Below are 18942 nucleotides of genomic sequence, written 5' to 3'. Positions count from 1 at the left end.
ACCTATACCTAAAACCATGCATTAAAATGCATTAAACCTAAGTATTCAAACCATTCGGCCATGGCAAATACAAACCATTGTATAAACAATACAATGTGTTTCATAAGTCCCTAACCACGTCAGACTATAGTTATGTTCACATGGGCGGAAGGGAACCGTCAGGGTAACCTTCACAATATCGGCACAGCTCCAAACCATGACTGTAGCGGCATCCATGTGACAGGGGGAAAACTGTAATAGGTTATTGGAACCGCAAAATAAGCGTCGTTGCCGAAACCGCCGGGAGGAATCTACGTTCACATGGCATGTCACTGACTATTAGCCAGAATCGTCGAGAACCAACACCGGGTGTCAGCCTATGGTTAGACGGTGACTGGTCACATGTGACTGTCACTCACCTCCGCGCCGTTTGCTAACCGCTGGCAAATAAGCGCTTATCCAAAGTCATTTTTGGGAATTTAAGTACAGTTTTGGTGCTAATTAAATGCTAAGACCTTGTAACAAATCCCTAGGTGTCTTTATGACATAATGGCAAACCCTATTTTCAGCTCATTCATCCCAAAACTCAGCCTAAGGAGGTTAGAGTGCATTTGCAGGGCTATAAAAACAGTTTGGCTCGTTGAAGTGAGGGGAGAGTGGTTTTGAGTTTTGTATGCAGATTCTGGAGGATATAGGTTGTTTTGTTTTCAATGTAACAGGAGCATCCGGAGTCAGAATTGGGAACCGTGACAAGTGTTGGAAAGCTATTTCAGAGAGATTTCTTGTGACAGTGACCAGAAGTGCCTGCATGCACAATCAGTCTGGTTAATTTGTTGTGTAATCGACCTCCTCGGATTCAATCCTAATAAAGCGGACACCCATCTTGAAAGCGAACTCGGAGACGTAGTCCATCAAGGACGAACTCCGTAATAAATCTTGTTGTCTAGTATCATTGTGTTTTTGCTGCTTTTCACTTCTATTTACATCTTGCTTATGTTTTAATTCTGTCGTCAATTCATCCCTTTTCAATCGATTCTCACGGTTAAAGCACTTTAAGTTAACATTCAGTTCACTGTTGGCATTAATCAATTCTACTTCAGTTTAACATATGATCATTTCAGATCATATAATTTGGTATCAGAGCAGGTTGCGTTTGTAGAATTTTGCCAATGAATGTTAACCAGGTCTAAGTCGCAACGTGGAGAAGGAATCCTCGAGGAGATTGATCTAGAGATTGGAAAGCGAAGAGTTGTTCATAAGCCGACCATGACAGGATCTGATGCAGGTGAAACCCTTGAAACTAAGATGAGCGAGGAATAGTTTAAGCAAGCATTCTTAAGTATGCAGCAAATGTTGGGAGAACTCTATAAAGATAAGAAGGCAAGAGATGCAGCTTCTTCTTCAAAAACATCGAAGAAGGACAAAGGTAAAGGCAAGGTTGATAAACCTCCTTCACCTCCGTCATCTCCATCATCATCATCTTCTTCTTCTTCTTCTAGTGCAGAATATGAAACAGAAAAGAAACCTAAGAAAACATCTCTTTTGAAACTTTATGTAAAATTTGAGTTACCTATTTATGATGGCGAAATGAATCCTGAAAAGTTAGATAACTGGATTAAGCAGTTAGAAGTGTATTGTCGTATTCAGAACATTTCTGACAATAAAACGAAAATTCAGTTAGCTACACTTAGAATGGGGGGAACAGCTTTAATATGGTGGGAAAGTAAAACTCAGATAGATGTAAAGCGGAAAGGTAAAGTCATCTCTTCATGGTCTAAGTTTTTAAAAGCTCTTAGGAAACAATTCTATCCTTTAGGATACATGCAGCAAGTTGTTATTGATTGGCAACACTTGAGGCAAGGTAAAGGGCAGAGTGTTCAAGAGTTTACTCAGGAGTTCAGAAAGAAAGCATTGGCGCTTGGTATTTCATTAGATACACATGAAACTTTATTAAAATACATCGGCAATTACATTCATATTTGCAGCATACGTTATTGATATTTAATCCTGATGATTTTGATGAAGTGTGTGTTCAAGCCATACATATTGAATCAGGTGGCAGACCATTCAAGTTTTCACCACAATCATCCAAAGAGTTGGAAATCAAGGATTCCAATGACAGTAAAGGGAAGAACAATTCGAAGAGAAAGAAATCAGCGACAGCTCAAAAGGAAAGACCTACTTGTTCTCATTGCTAGAGAATCAGTCATGATGAATCTAGATGTTGGAAACTTCATCCCGAACTTAAGCCCAAAAAGTTCCTTAAAGAGAAGGATGAAAAGAAAGCAAATGCAGCAATCCAACAAGATCTAGGCTCCGATTCAGGTGATGAAAGGAGGATAACTGCCATAGTTTCGACAAGTAAAACTTTTGACACTGGTTCAAGTTCGAATACTATTGCATCTTCATCAAACATAAATCCTTCAAATGAGGATAAAAGAGTTGAACTATTTAACATAAGGATAACTTCTAAGCATATAAAGATAGATACAATGTTTGACAGTGGATCACAGGCCAATTTAATATTTGAATATTTAGTTAAGAACTTGGGTTTGGAGACACGAAATCATCCAAGACCTTACCCATTAGGATGGCTAAATAAATCAACTCAGATAAAAGTCACAAAACAATGTCGATTAAAATTTGCCATTACAGCTAATTACATTGATGAAGTGGAATTAGATGTGGTTCCAGTAGACATATGTGGAGTTGTCTTAGGAAGTCCTTATCTTTATGATCGTGATGCAGTATTTTATAGGAAAGAGCATAAATATCACCTTAAGAAAGATGGGGTTGAATTTATTGTCAGGGCACATCAAAGTAAAAATCACTTGAATTTAGTTGTTGCTAATCAGATGAAGCGATTAATAAGTTCAAATAAGAGATTTGTAATCATGTGTGTAAAGGAACAACATAAGAATCGACATGATGTTTGTTCAAGTTATGAGTCCCAGTTTAAAGATAGTTTGATCGAAGAGGTAGAAACTTTTTCAGTTCTATTTAAAGAAACCAAACATCTTACTCATAAGCAAGGAATACAACATGAGTTACAGTTGATGCCTAAAGCTCCTCTTCCTAATGTCAGAATGAATCAATTCAGTCCAAGTTTGGAAGTTATTAGTTACAGGGATGCAAGTCAGTATTGGGGAAAGTCAGTATTAAATTTCTCTTGTATTGTGTCACCATTTCATGTTTCAAACAGTTTGGAAGCCTCTTTTCAAGTGGAGAGGAAGCCCATTTGTTTTCATATCAAAGCCTTTTCTAAAGCAGTGTCAAAGTATCCAATACATCTAAAGGAAACTTATGCATCAGGGGAAAGTGCTAATCAATGGAAACATCATTTAATAAATGAAGAAACAGTGATTCAAATAAATCATCCGACATTTCAATACTTTCAAAGTCAAACTAAGTTGCAGCAGTTTTCACATTACAGTTTGATGGGTTTATTGCAGCAAGTTCACTTAGTAATCAAGAATCAAGAAAGTATATCAAGTCAAGTAGCTGGTATGATGTCAAGAATGTCTTTGAATGTTTTTGTTATTCCGCAAAATAGATTGTTAATACATGTCAATAGTATTGAACAATATTCTGCAGAGACTGTTTTCAAAGATGTTTATGAATCACTAATTCATGGTACTTCGTGGAAAGAAGTCAATTGCCATGTTCATAACAGGTTGTTTAACCATCTTCGCAAGTTGTGCATACTGCAGATGGATGGAACAGGTCACAAATTCAGAGGATGCCATGATCAGCATCATCAGGGTCATCACTTTCAGGTGATTGATCGAATGTATTGGTACATCTTCCAAACAAGGTGGAGAGTGAGGGAGCTCTACCCTCATTTACTATCTGTTTAAGTCAAACTTTTGTGGTCCAAAAGCTTTCAAGTGGAGAGGATTGATCCAGGAGGATCTTGTCAGTCCAACATGAGTGGAGTCTTCAGTGGTTCAACATCAAAGTGATCGTCAAATGATCATTGGTCGATGAGGTCTTGAACTTTATCAACTTCGCCAGTATTCGTCGTCAGCATTCAGTGTCCGGTATCTTCAGCTTCAACAGTGATGTTATGGTTGTCCGATGATGTCAATGGTTGATATGGTTTTCATGGTATTCAAAGGATACTATTTTGTACCTGGTTGTCGACATGGGTTTGTCGTCAATTTCGTCAGGATTTGGTTGTCAACAAGGGTTTGTCGTCATATGATGTTTACAATGTCGCTTTGTGACAAAGATGTGTAAATGGGTTTTTTGATGTCAAGTATAAAGTCTTGATACTAAAAGACTAAACATAAGATACTATGTTACTAAACCTAAGTCCTAAATCCTAAATACACCTAAAACCTAACCTATACCTAAAACCATGCATTAAAATGCATTAAACCTAAGCATTCAAACCATTCCGCCATGGCAAATACAAACCATTGTATAAACAATACAATGTGTTTCATAAGTCCCTAACCGCAGCTCCCTAACCGTGTCGAACTATAGTTATGTTCACATGGGCGGAAGGGAACCGTCAGGGTAACCTTCACCGTATCAGTGCAGCTCCAAACCATGACCGTAGCCGCTTCCATGTGACAGGCGGAAAACTGTAATAGGTTATCGGAACCGCCAAATAAGCGTCATTGCCGAAACCACCAGGAGGAAGCTACATTCACATGGCATGCCGCTGACTGTTAGCCAGAACTGTCGGGAACCAGCGTCAGGTGTCAGCCTGCGATTAGACCGTGACTGGTCACATGTGACTGTCACTCACCTCCGCACCGTTTTCTAACCGCTGGCAGATAAGCACTTATCCAAAGTCATTTTTGGGTTTTTAAGTGCAGTTTTGGTGCTAATTAAATGCTAAGACCTTGTAACAAATCCCTAGGTGTCTTTATGACATAATGGCAAACCCTAATTTCAGCTCATTCATACCGAAACTTAGCCTAAGGAGGTTAGAATGCATTTGCAAAGCTATAAAGAGAGTTTGGCTCGCTAAAGTGACGGGAGAGTGGTTTTGGGCTTTGTATGCAGATTCTAGAGGATATAGGTTGTTTTGTTTTCAGTGTAACAAGAGCATCCGAAGTCAGAATTGGGAATCGTGACAGGCATTGGAAAGCTATTTCAAAGAGCTTTCTTGTGACAGTGACCAGAAGTGCCTGCGTGCACAATCAGTCTGGTTAATTTGTTGTGTAATCGACCTCCTCGGATTCAATCCTAATAAAGCGGACGCCCATCTTGAAAGCGAACCCGGAGACGTAGTCCATCAGGGACGAACTCCGTAATCAATCTTGTTGTTTGGTATCGCTGTGTTTTTTTGCTTTTCACTTCTATTTACATCTTGCTTATGTTTTAATTTTGTCATCAATTCATCCCTTTTCAGTCAATTCTCACAGTTAGAGCACTTTAAGTTAATATTCAATTCATTGTTGGCATTAATCAATTCTACTTCAATTTAACATATGATCATTTCAGATCAGTGTAAAAAACAAAGGTCACTTGATTGGAGGAGGAAAACCCTAGGATCATTGCTCTAATGCCAAATATTATGAAGCAAATGCCTTGAAAATGATAAAATGTCAATGAATACAATCCACTTCGAGGGAGAAACCTCCTTTTACAATGAATACAATGTACAAGACAAGATGAGATGAACCTAAGACTAGGTATTTATATAGGAGACAAAGGGTACAATGAAAGGTTTTGTCCAACCTACTAATATAACACTAGAAATGAAATAACTCAATATCTAGTGTTAATAAGGGATTTTATGCTTAACATATGCAAAAGTGGCACAATTTCTCCATGAATGTGGTATACCATTCAATGTTCTTCACTTTGCCTATTGGCACGATACAGTTCATGCCATCAACAAAGCCCACCAAGGATAAAAGAGCCCTAGCTATGAGAAAGCTAGAATTGCATTATTAGACAAGAAAAGAGCAAAAGTCCAATTATCACAATTTACAGATGAGTGGCTTGAAAGTGGGCCATCCATTGTATTTGATAATTGGACAAATATTGACAACCAACATTTGATAAATGTTCTTAGTGTTTCAACTAATATTGCAATGTTTCCTAAAGCACATGATTCCATGTTAATCATTGCATCTACTTAAAACATTGCATAGCTCCTAGTCAAAACCATAGATGATGTTGGTCTTAATGTGATTCAAGCAATCATGTAGTACATTGAAAAGTAGGAAAAAGCATTAAGTGGACACATCCTCACATATTTTTGCCCAAGCATTGGGCAAACATATTGAACCTTTAGATGCATGATATTGTCAAGCGTAAAGACTATGGATGGATTATAATGACTTGTACAAGAAAGGGAAGAAACTCATCAAATCCGTCACCAAGCAAACACAAGTCCATTTCTTTTATAGAACTTCCCTAAGTAGTAGCTTCTTAACATTGCAAAGACTAGATCTAGTAGCTATTTCCTCACCTTCAAATGCCTATCATGGGTAAGACAAGTTTTGGGTGCTATGATGATCAGGGTTGAGTGGTATGACTTGAATATCAATAAAGATGGTTCTATTACAATGAGAGAAATTACTCTTAACGGTCATTTTTTGTCACAAATTAGCTATGTTTCGTTGTTCTCCAAGCCATTTTTGGTCACATATTAGGTATGCATTGTTGTTCTACAATCTACATGAGGACAACAATGCAATGCTTTGACTAAAAATCGCCTAAAGCCAAATATAGAATTCTAGACCATCCTCTGCCAATGTCTCAATTTTAGTGAAAATAAAAAATAGCAATTCCAAAGTGTCATACAAAATATTGTTCTTCTAGTTATTTACAACCCATTCTTCAAAATAAAATTTGACGATACATTACCAAGAGTTATAAGAAAGGTTCCAACTTCATTCATAAGACTTTATTATAATTTTACCTTTGCCTTTTCCAAGGATGTAGCAACAGACCACTTGTTTGTACTTTCCTCCAACCTTGACCACTCTCACCACTCAGATACAACCCCGAGATTGATCCCTGACAAAACTCCCATATCCACCTGCAACATCTTTCTGAATAGATCCAAAAGAGGAAGATGTTATCAAATTAATTTGCAATTTGATCCTCAAAACTAAAAGAGACTCGAAACAAAATATATAATTTGGAACTCATACATAATCTGAAATTAATAGGATGCTTACAAGAGGAAACAATAGCGATAGCAAAAACAAATTCAGCACTAGCAACAATTAGTTCAATAATAACAACATTAATACCAACAATGATCTAATAAAAATTTGATGGTAAATTCTAGAGTACTAACAATGGCAAAGCAAAGGTCCAACAATTGTAACGGCCCCTAAATACTCAACACTACGACACATAAAATCTCAAAAATTTCTTGAGAAGATATAGAAGCCAACTTGGCGCCAAATCTACATGCACTACAAACATTGCACCCAGCCAAAAATTCTTAAAGACTAAATGCAATAACACATTCCCCAAAAGACCTTTAATCTAATATAAGAGCTTATTTAAAGCTAATGTTCAGATTTATCATTTTAGCTTCTTTGTCTTGAGCATGTGGTAGATAACTAGACTTTACATAAAACTTAATTAACTAACAAAAAAGTAAAACTAACTAACATGAACTTTATATCAATATAAAGTTCATTAACTAAGAGAAAATTATAAATGACAATAAAATATCCAATGACGCACACAAAGTACTAATAACTAACACTAAACCAAGTTATCTTTAGACATTGTAGCAATCTCACTTCTTTGAAATGCTTTTCCCTAAAGCAATTATAGTGTCTAATGTTGCAATGTTTCAACACCTCCCTACATAGCATCCTCCAATGGTGAATTCTTCCACTGAATGAGAAATTCTAGCAATCCCTTAGTCATTAACTTCCTTGAGTTTGCCAAAATGAGCTCCAAAATCAAAAAAACATGTCCTCAATTATTTAGAGGCAGCAAGATTTGAAATTTTAACCTTTTTCCTAATCACATTCTTCAAGCACAAAACATCAAAGTTGCTATGTACTTGAGATCCATCTAGCAATTTATATGCAACCCATCCCACTCTTGCTAGACACTAATAAGGCCCAAGTTTCTCAAATCCTTTCCCTTTAAAAAGTGTGCTTATAAGATTGTAATCTCAAGAAGACCCAATCTCTCACTTGAAGTTCCCACCCACTAGAATGTTGGTCCTATTGGGACTTCATCTTATCTTGGGCCAATTGTTGGTTTGCTCAAATTTTGGCTATGCTATGTGTGCATTCATTAGCATGTGATCCTTATCAATATCACATTGCTAATATTACTTTACAATGGTACCATCTTTTTGACAAGAATTGCTTCATTTTGATATTTAAACAAAAAATATACAGCCTCTCCTCTATCACCATTGCGTGTTAGCCTAGATGACCTGTGTAAATAACCTCAAAACCCTAAGCACCTGCCAATGATAAGAGTTTTCCATAGCCCCTTCAACCCTAAGATGTCTTTGGCGCCTCGACCAGCCATTGTTAACCAACCAATCATACTAAGCTCGTTGAGTATTGACTATGGCCTCCACAAATCCATGTCAGCGCTCGTTACAAACCATGCAATCGAGAAATCTGATCCAACAAAAACCTGCTTGTATCAACAAAAAGCTCTATAAGTCTATTCGCATGGCATTCCTACTCATCTTCAAGAAGCTTGTGCAATAACTCAAACATTGTCAACAAATAATTCTCTTCTAGTAGAATATTTACCACACAATTACACAATGAAGCTTGCTCCACCTCCATGCTCCCATAAACCTGACAAATCCCTTCATTCAGGCTTGGAATGTGCCAAATATATAAATTTAGTTAAATTCTTCCCAATAAAATCAAAATCCTATGTAACATAAAGAACTAAAAAGGAATTATATGCAAAATTCGTAGGTGTAGCTGAAATCCACAAAAATGAAAACAGGTTTATGGAGCGCATGAGAGCGTCGAGGTGAAGAATCTCCTCTGCTACATGCAACTGTCCACGCAAAGGATAGCTCAGGAATTAATGAAAACTCAAACCCCAACTAGGCTAGTGGTAGGATTTGTCATGGGTACAAATAAAACTAATGCATAGATCACACATAGAATGGAAAAAAAATAACAAGCAAGGGAAGTAATCTCACATTTGCATTTGGCTCTTAACAGCACCCAGGCCTTGTTAGCTCTAATACCACTGTTAGACTACGAGCTAGAATGAAAGATAAGTGTGCACTGTTTTTCATTAAGATGATAGACATAAATACAATGTTCATAACCACTGGCTTCATCTTCCAAGGTCTCTTGGACTCCCTAGTACGCATATGCTGAAAATTACTTTAAAATCTATATCAATACAAAAATCAGCACATAAAAATGGTCTTTGAAGTGCATGCAAGCAACCAAAGACTACAGAATATTAATATTTGAATGTAACAAGAAAAAATTTCATCCAATGTAGCAAAATATGAGAAGAAAGAAACAAAGAAATAATATGCACTCTAACTGACTGATATGATCAAAATATAGGCATGAAAATTGTCCACACTTCTACACAAAACATAAAATATTGCATCAACAACCTAAAGAGCTCCAACAAGAGCATAGTCAAACTTTACCTTTGTATTTGTCAAGAGATCAGCTGCATCGTGTAGAAGAAATATAAGATTGATCACAATAATATGCCCTATACAATGTATAGGCAACAAGAAGGAGAAGAGAATAGTGGAGGAGAAGCATTTTTGATTGCTCACTTAATGAAAATTCTCTATTTCACAATGATTATGCACCCTCACTTTATAAAACTTTGATCTTCCTAAAGGAGCCGCCTAGCTCATGCAAGAGCCATGCACCTCAATCTCTCTCATGCATGCTCATTCCTTGACTCAATTGAAATAGAATGAATTTGCCTTGTTCCAAACTCATGTGCCCTATATGTGGTTAACTACATTGAAGATGACTAACTAAATTCCAACAAGGCACCTTCCTCGCATAAAACTCCATGTTTATGTGCACTCCCTCATGCATGCTCATGTGCCCTCAACTCAATTGAAGATGAGTAGAAACAAGTGAGGTCGCCCTATTTGAATCAATTAAAGATGAGTGACCTAAAGATGACTAAACTCAAGTGAGGAACAATGAACTCAAGTCCCAACAAGTTGCCCAAAATTAGGTTTCGTGAAATGGCACCCATTGCCACATCGTTGCCACATGGCGCCTTCACCAGTTGCAACTTGTCACACTCCATGGCAACCACACCTACAATTAAAATAGATATGCCAAAAATAGCAAACCCCCTAAAGATAGGAAAAAATGAAAAATCTCTAGAATCTCTAGAAGAACCTTGCAAAAAATAACACTCCAGAAATAGGCACTACTAAAAATAGCAACTTCTCACATGTCAATGAAATCAAGCTCATTGAATTTTATTTTTTGCAAGGATTCAAAATATATGCTCAAAATCATCATGCAAGCCCTAGAACCCTAATTGCTAAAAATAGTAGTGTCTCACATATTGCCTGAAAAAAAAACCATCAAAATCATGAGCTTGCAAGGATACCAAATATGTAATCACCTCTAGCATGCAAGCCTTTAAGCTCTATTTCCCAAAAAATGGGAAAACTATTAAAAATGGTAGTTTCCTCCAAAATTGATGAAGATGCCTTAGAAATGTCTCTAACTCTAAATCATTGGAAAATCATGTGTATGATCTCCATGAGAACCATCTTTGACCTGTCTGAAAGCTAAATTTGAAGACCAGCCTGATGAAAGCTAGTTGGATCTTAACCATTTAGTTGCAACGAGAAAATTGTTAGAAAATCAGAAAGGCAGAAATATTTTCTTTATGTTGATAATTACTTGTGATGTCTTTATATTCTTATTAACTTTCTTATGTTCTCTTTTATCTTTGTTCAACAAGCAATTACCAAAGTCAAAACACGAAGATCAAGGACATCAGATGCAAGCACTCAGCCAAGGCTAAAACCCCTATATAATGGAAAACCCAGTCAAAAAACTCTTCCTTTAGTAATTTAAAATGAGATGGACCAAAACCTTAGACCAATAGACCTTCCTCCTCCACCAAGTAAGCTTTTCCAAGATGATTAAGTAGTCTCTTCTTATCTAGCAGCTTCAGCCAAGCAACAATCCAGAAATTTGACTTCCCAGCTACAGAACTTCAACACTGACTACAGAATTTTCAACGCAGCAACAGAACAATAGTTTTGACTTCTCTAGCAGCTTAGCAGCTTCACACATGTGAGAGAAAGAGAGAATTTCAACTTCTTGTACTTGTTAGAGACCTCCTCTTTAGCTAGCCCTTTCCACTTCTTCCCTTGAATTTCACACTTTTTCTGGCACCAGAAGATTTAGATCGAACTTGATGAGTGAGTGTGACAAATGAGGTCGAGTTGCTACCTTTATATAGGTGTTTTTGCCCCTTACTTTAGGCCGACTTGTCCAATTTGAGGACAACTTGGTGGAGAAGGCCTAAAAGACCTAATTTACATAAATAAATTTCTTTCTTGACAAATAAATCCCAAGAAGGGTTTTTTACATTATGACATGGACAAGGGCACTTGACATAAACCCTAGAGGCATGCAATGTAGGCTTTGACCTATAAACAATTGACCCAAGCATGAAACCCATGCTTTAATAAGTCAATTTCTTTAATAATATTTTTTTTGTTCTTTCTTTTGATAAGTACATTACATCATGACTCAAGTACAATTACGAAGACCGGCCCAAGAAAGGAGCAGGCTTGAAACCCAAGAAAATGAATTTAATAAAATCTAGTTTAATTATGAATCAAGTCAGCTCAGGTCGGCCAACAAGGCCAAGGGACACACTACTTAGGGTTTCACACCCCTTGTCCAAGTATATATAGAAGAAAAGGGAAAGGCTATATCACAAGTATGAAGGACAACTTTTGTGGAGTGAGGTATCCAAAGGAGGTTGCAGTCAACTAGGAAAAGAGGGTCAAAGTAGCAAGGAGCTTTGGAAGCCTGTTTTTGAAGAGAAGAGTGGAGGCCGCAAACCTAGGAAGGTGGTCGCAGCTACTAAGGAGAGGTCAAGAAGAGGAAAAGGGGTTGGCCACAAGCAACCGCAAGAGGGCCGTAGGCGGCCACAGAAATGTCGCAAGCCTATTACAAGTTGGCTAAGTGCAAGTAGAATAGGTCGAGGTTTGTATAAGGTTTGTAGGGGCAAGATAACCTAGGTATGAAGGATGTTAAGCGCCCATAAGAGTAGGCAACAATGTATGAGTGCTGCTACAGCAAGTGAAAAAGGTGTTGCCTACATGTGTTGATGGAGGCAGAGGTCTAGGGAGCAGACCTAGTGCCAAAAGAAGATTGTTAGTGGCTATTGCAAGCAAGGAAAATTAACGCAAGGTAAAGAAGCTTACCTCAAACCACAACAGGTAAGAAAATTGATTTGTTAAGCAAAGGACTGTCTTAATCTATATTTTTTGGGCAGATGAGAGTCTAAGGGATAAGGCCTTGGCCCTGGGTTATTGGTCAAAGGATTGCCCTATATTTTGGCATTGTATTGGTGATTCTAAAGGGCCATGAACCTTGGCATGGGAGCCCTATGATTTTCTTATTAAAGGATTTGTAAGATACATGTTTGGGCAATACATAGTGTACTATATAAATCTCACTGATGTTATATTCCATTGTGCAAAGTTGTTTAAAGTTGGGCATCTTCAGTATGTTGATGTTTCTACCTAGATCATAGACCAGACCTGGGGTGCGTGGAACTCTAACAATCCTCACCAAACCAAAGGAATCGAGCCTAAATACAGCACACGTTATAAGGGTTAGAGAAGGTAATTTGTACAAGTTGCAGGGTGAACTTGTTTGAGCCTTGCTACATGGCAATGACAACATGTGTGAGTTGTGGCACAAGAGGATGGGGCACCTACATTACAAGGTGTTGCCTATTATAAGGGAGATAGTCACAAGCATTTCAGAGTTCAATGAACAACAAGGTGTATATAGAGGGTGCATGCTTAGAAAGCATGCCAAATTGCTTTCCCAATAAATGAGCTTAGGTCTAAAAAGATTCTAAACCTAGTGACAAAGGATGAAGAGAAGGAAGCTCTAAAGGTTGAGCCTGGATCACGAGTGATTTCCAAACTAGTACAACAACCTTCAAGTGGAAAAGGGGAGACGGTAACCCCATGCACTTTTGTCAAGAGACCTCGATGGTTCCCTCAAACATCGAGGGATTCTCAGGAGCATGTTGGGACTCCTAGGAGCACATTCAAGGAGAGAAAACCTTCAAAGAAGTTTCTAAACTATATGGCATTAATGAGCAGCATTTTAGATTTTGAGCCTTCCAGTTTTCATGATGCAACAAACTAGCAAGTATGGCAAGATTTCATTGTTGAGGAGTACAACATCATGAAGAATGATGTTTGGGACATAATGCCAATACCGCAAGGGAAGTCAACTGTGGGTTCTAGATGGCTCTACAAGATCAGACATGTTGCAAATGGGAACATTAGAAAGCTCAAAGCAAGGTGGTGAGAGGGTTCTCCCAAAGAGAGGGAGTGAACTACGAGGAGGCACATCTCCAATTGCCAATTACGCTTCCATTTGAACAATTATGTCCATTTCATTTATGGGATGGAGGATACATCAAATGGATGTGAATACAACTTTGCTAAAAAGGATCCTTAAGAAAGAAGTGTACAGAGTAGCCTTATAGCTTCGAGATAAATAGGAAAGAATCCCCTTATCAAGAGTATGGTTTGGGATATCTTGGAGATGGTGACGTGTGTTGAAATTTTGAAGCTATGGTCGGTTTTCATATTTATATTTTTATCATTGTAATGTAAAAATAGTTTGTAAAACATGTTATTAAGGTCATTTTGATTATTTAGGCCTTGAAAGATTTATTGTTAATATGAGCATACCATGCTCGTGGAGCCTATTTGAGCCCATACAGGACTCTCTTGAGATTGCAAACATCAATCTCCCTGTTGCATGTCTCAAACCCCTTCAGCTACTCAATAAAAATCTCCTCCTCAACAACCCCACTGAAGAATGTTGTTTTAACGTCCATTTAGTGGATCTTCCACCCCAACTAAGTTGTAATGGCTATATAATAGTCCTAATAGACGAATCTCTGGCCATGGGCGCAAAAGTCTCATCATAGTCAATGCCCTCTATCTAACAGAACTCCTTCGCTACAAATCTTGCCTTACATTTCTCGATGCTCTGATCCGCCCCATGCCTGATCTTGTAGACCAAGCGATATCCTACCACATATTTGCCCTCAAGCCTCGATACCATCTCCCAATTATCATTTTCCATGGTGGGGGCATACTCCTCCACCATAGCATCTCTCCACACCGGCTAGGTGGATGCCTCCTAATAATTGGAAGGTTTGGCATCCAATAACTCTCATAAGTGTCATATACCCTGTGTACCTTCGTGGTTGTTTTCTTTGTCGAACTAATGTGCTAGGAGCACCAACTCACTCCTACGCCTCCTGGATTAACTGGTCTGCCCATCTCGCTCTCCTTCTCCCTATGTAGGGAGTCGGCCTAAGTGGGCTCCACTCTCTCCTCTAACTACATGTCCCCCTCATCCTAATGTTGCTCGGCCTGCCCATCAATATACACAGTGATAGTCTGAGGTGTTAGTTGAGCCTCTTGCTTGGGAGCCTGTTGCTCCTTCTCCTATACTATAGCCTGCTCACGCTCTAAGGACTTCCTCAAAGCCCTTTCCTCCTCAAACTTCACATCTCTCCTCGTGATTGTCTTCTTGAGTATTGGTACATATACCCTGTACACCTTAGTTGTTTCAATATAGCCCACGAAGATGTCCTTCTCTGTTGTGGGCTCCAACTTCAACCTTTTCTCTGCTAGTACATGGCAGTACACCAAGCTGCCAAATATCCAAAAATGTGACACGTCCGGTCTCTTGCCTATAAAGGCCTCCTCTGGTGTAACATGCCCCAACACTTTGTGTGGGCTCTAATTCTACAAGAAAGTTTGTGTGGGCACGCCCTAGCCCAAAGAAACTTGGGCAACCCCTAGTCATGCAAAATGGCTTTGGTCGCTCCAACTATGGCCCTATTCTTGCACTTTGCACCCCGTTTTGTTGAGAGTTATATGGTGGTCAGCTCCCTCTCGATGCCCTCCTTGGCACAAAACTCCTTTAAGGCATTTGAGGTGTACTCCCCACCATTATCTGACCTCTCAGCACCTTGACTTTCTGGACAGTGTAGTTCTCAACCAAGGCCTTAAACTCCTAAAACTTCGAGAAGACTTTGTCCTTTTTCTTCATGAAGAATATCCAAGTCTTTCTCGAGTGGCCATCTATGAAGGTGACATAATACATGTACCCCAAGAGGGATACTGAAGAGAAGGGAGCACAAGCACCTAAATGAACAAGGTCCAAGCTGACCTTGGCCCTGTTATCTCTCCTAGGAAAAGAGGTTTTGGCATACTTGCAAAGTATGCAGCCCTTGCACACCTCATGTTGATCCACGCTACATTGTTGCAGCCCTATCGCTATCTCCTTGAGAATCTTCAACGTGCCATGGTGTAGATGCCCCATGCGTCTGTGCCATAACTCCCCAAGCTCCCTGCTTGAGTCATTTCTCCCTCTGCTAGTCAATGTTGTCGCTGTCTCAAACTGCAATCTGTATAGGTTTTTATGTTTGAACCCAATCTGCTTAGTCACCTTGGAGTCTGAGGGCTTTGTAAATGCCCTAAGTTGTCTAAAGGTCACCTCGTACTGCTTATCCCCGAATGTTGAAACTAAAATGAGGTTATTCTTAAGCCCTGAAATGTAAAGGACATCTATGAGAAACATAGGGTTTCTTGACTCCCTCTCAAATCTGACTATACCAATGCCCTCAGTTCAATACTCCTCATCATCTCCAATCTCAAAATGGAACTGCATGTCCTTCTGTCAGTTTGTTGAAGTAGTTCTTGTTCCCCGTCATGTGACAAGATGCACCGTTGTCTACAAACCATAAACTGGTAGCCACTGAGCTTTCCATGCAAGAAATAAGTGAGAACTCATTCTCAAAATGAGAAGAGAACTCCTCTATCTTTGCAGAGGTTGCTACTTAGTCCTTTTTGGACCCTTTCTTCCTATTAGGTCACTTATTAGCATAGTGCCCAAACTGGTGCCGCGAAAAACACTTGATCTTCCTGAGATCTTTCTTCTTCCTCTCTACCTTGGAGCTTGGCTCAACACCACCATTGTTCTTCTTACCCTTCAGCCTACGTCCTTTGCTGGCTAGGGCAAAGTTCTCTTCATCTTCAATCTTGGTGCGAGACCTTGATGGAGCATGTCTGCAAAGTTTTTCTTGGATGCAATCACCCCATGATCGCTCCTGTCCCAAAAGCTTCTCTTTGGCAGATATTCCATTCGTAAAAGTTTCCCATGCCTTGGTGAAACCCATCAGGGCAAAACTCCCCAGGTCTCTGTGTATAACTATATCACCCACACTAGCTAACTCGTCCCTTACTTGGGTAAACTTGGTGAGGTAAGACACCATAGAATCTGACTTCGTCATTCTCATGGTTCTCAGTTTATCCTTCAACACAACTTTTTGGCCTCACTCGAACCCTAATAGAGGCCAATAATAGTTGTCCACATAGCTTTCGTTGACTTCTTCTCGATTAACTGAGGGATGATGTGGTCTTTAACTCCTTCCAAGATGATTCTCCTCGCCTTGGCATCTCTTCTCTTATGTTGAGCCAACTGTTGAGGGTCACTGGGGGCAATTGAGACATTATCCACAAACTCCCACACGCCTTGTTCTTGGAGCACCACGCCAATCCTCTCACGCTATGTATGAGCAGAAGTTGGATGCACCATCCAACCTATCCCCACTAATAAGCCATACTATCAGTTCGCACTATCAAGAAACCATAGCGGCCAAGTCAAACTAATGAACTCACTCCCTCTGAATCACAGTGTTAAGATTAGGGCAGCTTCGGGAAGAATTTCCTTTTGGAAATCCCTTTACCCCAAAAGAACACCATTATACCCTAAAGAAGAATTCAAAGTGGTCAAAGAATTTATTATTAAGGGATAAAGAAAAAAATATATATATTATTTGCAAATTCAAATTTAAGTAATTCCCTCTAAACGTTGTGAGTCGGCCCCTCTCCAAGGTTGAGTCGACTTACCTTTCTCATGTGATCAAACTCTCTCTCTCTCTCTCTCTCTCTCTCTCTATATATATATATATCCGTTGAGTTTCCTCCACTTGACCTAAGAAATTTTTTGCATTTCTCCTATATGGCATACTTTGCAACTCATCCATCCCAGTGGCTAGAATTTGGGCTTCTTTATGATCCATTCCATATGATCATTGTGGTGATAGTTTGAGTCTCCTAGTGGCTTATCTCACTCACATGGTCTCTTTAAATACTTTGCATAATCCTTGTGATCTGAGGCATACTATCTACGGAAGTGGCTCGCTCATACAAGCTCACATCAAATTCTTTGTGCATCTCTACTAGTGTCATCGTCATCCTCTGTGGTATTGCACTCGTCATTACAGTGATTCGAATTGTTCGTATTTAGTGATCAGGACTACAATGGAATGATGATTCATTGGTTTGATGGCAATTTTACTATGTGGATTGCTACGATATCTTTGTTTAGCATGATATCGTCTACATTATGGTATCTTTGCGTATGGTATAGTCCACATCACTATGGTATCTCTGTTCAGCATGATATGGCCTGCATTTCTATGGTATGGCACGGTATGGTCTGCGATCTTCGCATGGCATGATATGGTCTGCAATCTTCGCATGGTATGGCATGGTATGGTCTGCAATCTCTGCGGTTTGATCTAATTTATATGGTAAACAATCTCTGCATGTTGGTTGAATTTATATGGCTTGGTGGTTTGGTTAAGGTAAACAATCACTGTGGTCTAAACAACTTTATATGGCATTGTATTTATGCCTCTCGCACATATACATTCTCAGTGGTTCTCGCATCCTATCTCAGTGATTTACAAGTAGCCTGCACTTGTATTCGATTTCAATGATTCATATATATGATCTTTGTTATGACAAACCCATTAAATATAATGTTTAGTGACTAGGATAACCATTAGCCTTGTTCTTGTAATTATTCGTGTGACAGAATCCAGTGACCTTACTTCATTATACCATACTTCAGTGATCTTGTGATGATAGTGAGCTATAGTGACCTTGCCCTTCGTACATGATGACAAGTTACCCTAGCTTACGGTAGTATGTGACAGTGCTTTTATATATAGCAGTTTGGCAGGTCTATCTTTGACCATGATGTACATGGTTGTGCTTTCATGTCTATCATGCATATAGTGAACTTATTCTTGACAGAAACAGACAACAGTGATATGGCAGAAGCTTTCTCGAACTCATTTGGTTATCGAAAGTCAGTTCACAATCAAAGTTGTGAACTAACTTAGATTGGCACTAGAGAGGCCTACTGTAATGATGTCTCTCACTTTGGATGTACTTTGTATCTCAACTGAACAATTAATGAATATCTAATAGAAGAAGAAGAATTGAATTCTGGGTTTTGCCCTGGTCTCTGACCAAATCCTGGTGTATCTGTTGTGTATGCTTTTCTTCTGTTGTTCTACTACAAATGTTGATGTTATTGTTCTTTCTACATAATTGCTAATGATGTTAAGATGTTATGGGGTGCATGTGAGATAAATGATGAAAAAAATTAAAATGCAATTATCTAAAGCAAAGAACAATATAGCCCTTAGAAAAATTAACGTGGTATCAAAGTTGGACTGAAGAAAATCACCCCTTTCAGATGTCGATGATGGTAGTAGATGAAGATGGCAAAGACCTAAAAGAATACTAGGGTTTGAACAAAACCCTAGGGAAGCTTTGTTCTTATAAGACAAGGTTAGAGAGAAACCCTTGAAATGGCCTTGGATATGGCCTAGGTTCTATAGCATTGAAACCCTACAATTCAGAATTGTTCTTGAAACGATATGCCATTT

At 38.9% G+C, this 18942-nt stretch overlaps 1 pseudogene across 1 annotated transcript in view; it reads right to left on the bottom strand.

The window, feature by feature from the left end:
* LOC149177088 (uncharacterized) overlaps window positions 1-18942 on the bottom strand; it is a 132725-nt pseudogene that overhangs the window by 81084 nt on the left and 32699 nt on the right. Inside the window, exon 2 of the transcript XR_016258092.1 lies at window positions 6866-6998. The product of XR_016258092.1 is annotated as an uncharacterized LOC149177088 (transcript). The remainder of the gene's footprint in view (window positions 1-6865; window positions 6999-18942) is intronic.

The sequence above is a fragment of the Pinus tabuliformis genome, chromosome 4_1, assembly GCF_031772625.1.
Source record: "Pinus tabuliformis cultivar Carrire ecotype Pingquan chromosome 4_1, CPIR1, whole genome shotgun sequence".
Lineage (NCBI taxonomy): Eukaryota > Viridiplantae > Streptophyta > Pinopsida > Pinales > Pinaceae > Pinus > Pinus tabuliformis.
The sequence above is the reverse complement of the archived record's forward strand: the minus strand, read 5'-3'. Positions and strand labels throughout refer to the sequence as shown.